This window comes from Macrotis lagotis, chromosome X (genome assembly GCF_037893015.1).
Source record: "Macrotis lagotis isolate mMagLag1 chromosome X, bilby.v1.9.chrom.fasta, whole genome shotgun sequence".
Classification (NCBI taxonomy): Eukaryota; Metazoa; Chordata; class Mammalia; order Peramelemorphia; family Peramelidae; genus Macrotis; species Macrotis lagotis.
Window position 1 is genome coordinate 350,000,713 of NC_133666.1, and position 3,677 is coordinate 350,004,389.

General features: G+C 37.5%; 1 non-coding gene across 1 annotated transcript; it reads right to left on the bottom strand.

The window, feature by feature from the left end:
- Positions 1–345: 345 nt before the first annotated feature.
- On the bottom strand, positions 346–452 carry LOC141503566 (U6 spliceosomal RNA). The gene has a single exon (XR_012472913.1). It is a non-coding gene; the product is annotated as a U6 spliceosomal RNA (small nuclear RNA).
- Between the last annotated feature and the right edge of the window lie 3,225 nt (positions 453–3,677).

Consider the following 3,677-nt stretch of genomic DNA (forward strand, 5'->3'; position numbering starts at 1 on the left):
GCTTGAAATTTGGGGTAACTACCACAGCCTTCCAGAGCCAATGATCAGGATTGGGGACAATCCCACGTTCTGCCAAGGCAAGGGTACAGTTGTCAAGACTCTCCTCTGGCATATCTGTTGGGATAGGCTTGGGTTGTTCAGGGAAGAAAGCTTCAGCAACTTGCTCTTGGATCCAGTTTTCATAGTAGGACACTGCTGTGAAGACTCCAGGCGGATTTCTCCTTGCACAGCCATGGCCAAAGCTGGTAATTCCAGCCTGGAAGCACTGGCCTTGCTCCTCACAGACCAATGGACCCCCAAAGTCACCCTGGAAGGTATCCTTTTTGCCTTCCTTGAAGGCAGCACAAAAATATGGAATGCTTCACGAATCTGCATGTCATCCTTGCACAGGGGCCATGCTAATCTTCTCTGTATTGTTCCAATTTTAGTATATGTGCTGCTGAAGCAAGCACGAAGCATATAATTTTGATGGAGAAAGATATTATATAAAGTAAATCTCTAGAATTCCCTAAATACTTCATATGCAAATGAACAGTCCTTTTGTAAAATTTCTTACCCCCTATTAAACACCTGCCATGCTCTTCTCATTCGCCACTTATATACATGCATCATTATCTGGTCTTTCCCATTGATAGGTATATACCCAGAGGTCAGTGATTAAAAAAGAAGTCCCATATACACTAAAATATTTATAGTAGCTATTTTTGCAGTAGTAATGAACTAGAAACAAAGTACATGCCATCAGTTATCTAAACAAAGTATTTCTCTCTAATCAAATATTATTGAACTATAACAATTACGAATGTAAATGAAGTAGAAAACTGATGAAAAGTGAAGCAATGATAATGTAAAAGGAAGAAACGTTACCATGAGAAAAAACTGAGAGGGAATACTAGTGAATTTTTAATAATCAAGTGTTGCCTCTTAGAAGAACTATGAGATTACACCCCTCCAGTTTTTTTTTTGGGGGGGGGATTTGGTCAATGTGCTGGTCAATTTTTCCTTTCATTTTAATTTCCCCTCTATTTAAAATTCTTTGTTATAGAGGGTGGGCTGTCTAGGAACAGAAGAGGGATGAAATATAATGGGAAAATCATAGTAACAAAAATAAAATTCACCAATAAAACATATATTCAAAGGCAGGAAACTTTATAACCTGTAAGCTATATAAATTGATTTGGTAATGTAATTATGTACAGGCAACACAATGTAAATCTTCATTCATTACTATGTTAAATTTGATGATGAATTTACTTTTTTACCAATGATTAAGACATAAGCACAAATAATGCAAAAGACAACGTGGTAATGCTACTTTGGAGTAAGGAAGGCCTAGATTCAAGTTTCACTTTTTTATTCTGATATAATCATAGGCAAAGTTAAACTTTCTAATATCTTCCAAGTACTTCTTCGAGACTATACATCACAATCAACCAATAAGCATTATAAACAAGTTGCATTTGATATTGATTTAGTACATCTACTGTCCTTGGCATAGTACTGGATTTAGAGTAAAAATAACTCTATTCCAAACAGAGACTAGAGTATGAGACCAATCAGATTCCTCAACTGGTTGTGGTCCTTCATTATCGAAGATCAAAAATTAGATCACTATGAGACAAATTATAATGTGTCTGACTGTGGCTGATCAGCCCAATAAGAACACAAAATGTTTTTGCACAGGTCAGGAACAGATAGTTCATATGAACACCTGGGTGTTCCCACTAAACTATTTTACATCAAGTTTCCTTTGAGCTGCTTCAGTTCTGCCTTCCTCATAGAAGGCAGCACCCTCAGTCATAAGCACATGCCATGCTGGATGGTACTGTGCCAGTGTCTCCCATGCTGTACAATTAGTTCTAAAGTTCTTCAGAGAGTCCATGTTTTGCTTCTTCTATCCCCCCCCACCCCGGGTTGTGTGAGTTTTCTATAAAATAGTCTTTTTGGCAAGTGTACTTCTGGAATTCTACCATGTCCAGTCCATTGTAATGTTGGAATGCTTGACAGTTTAGCTCCAGAAAGGACCTCAGCATCTAGTATCTTTTCTTTCCAGGAGATCTTTAGAATCTTCCTAAGATAATTTAATTCCGCTTCCTAAAATGACACTGCTAGACTGTCCAGATTTCACAGGCAGACAATAATGACTTCAACAAATGGCTCTGTAGACCTTCAGTTTGTTAGTCAGTCTAATACCTCCTCTCTCTCTCACACTTACTTTCAAAGCTTCCAAAATACTGATATAGCTCTGGCAATTCATGTGTCAATGCCATTGTAAATGTGTAGCTCCCAGAAAAGGACACTCCCAAGGTAAAAGATCTTGTCCACAGTACTTAGAACTTTTCTTTTTGCTATAATCAATGGTTCCACATATGGATGGTATGGCCAACTAATGGAGCATCTGTGTTTTCTTGGTGTTAATGGTTAGACCAAAATTTGCACAAGCTGCAGAAATTGATCCATATTTTGCTATATCTCAACTTCAGAGGCTGCATTGAGTGCACAGTTATGTGCAAATAGAAGACGGTAAACCCTTAGTCCCTCTACTTTGGTCTTGTCTTGTACAAGTTGAAGAAACTATCTTCAGTACAGTAGCTGACCTTGATGTCATTTTCATATTCAGTGAAGGTGTTTTATAACATGACTGAAAACATCATGCTAAAAAACATGGCACCAAGGACACATCCGTGTTTCACTCTATTGCTGACTGAGAAATTTCAAAGCATCGTCCACTATACAGATCCTGAGGATGCAGCCATCATAAAATTGTTGTAAGGTACTAAGGAAATTCTTAGGGCAACCAAATTTTTGACAAAATTTTCCATAAGCCATCATGACTTTTCTGTTCCTAGAAGTTTTCCTACAGTTTCTGGACCGCAAATACCATATTAACTCTTCCTTTCTGAAGTCATACTGGCTCTCATAGAGGACTATCTTTCAGGTGAAGAATCAACTTATTGAGAAGGACTCTAGCAAGAATCTTAACAGCAATGAATAGAAGTGAAATGTTCCTGTGATTATCACAGGACAATCTATTCCCCTTACTTTTTTTTTTTTGTTTATTCCCTTTACTTTTATAAAGATACACAACAGAGTCATCCTTGAATTTTTGGAGGATAGTCTCTTCATGCCATATAACCTGGAAAATTTCTGTCATTTTTAGATGAGCAATGGATGCCCCACCTTTTAGATCTCAACTGGTATAGAATACTAATGACATTCAAAACTTCTTCTTTAGTTAGAAATTCAGCTAGGAACCAACTGACTTCAACTTGAGGTAAACAGTTGAAGGTTCATTAAGAACAATATGAAAGTGTTTAGAGCATTTCTCTAGGATCACATCCCTATCATTAATCCATGTGACTTTATCAGCACCAATCAGTTGACTTGCTCTATTGGTCTACAAATAACCTTTTGGGCATCTTAAAAGAATTTTTGTTTGTGACTATTTGCATAAAACTGAATTTCATTTGTTTTCCTACTGAGTCAAGTGTCCTGCTTCTCTCTAAGCTTTGCTTTCTTTACTTTTTTTTCTAGATTTTTCAAGGCAATGGGGTTAGGTGGCTTGCCCTAGGACACACATCTAGGTAATTATTAAGTGTCTGAAGCCAGATTTGAACTCAGGTACTCTTGACTCCAAGGCTGGTGCTCTATCCACTGTGCTAACTAGCCACCCTGCT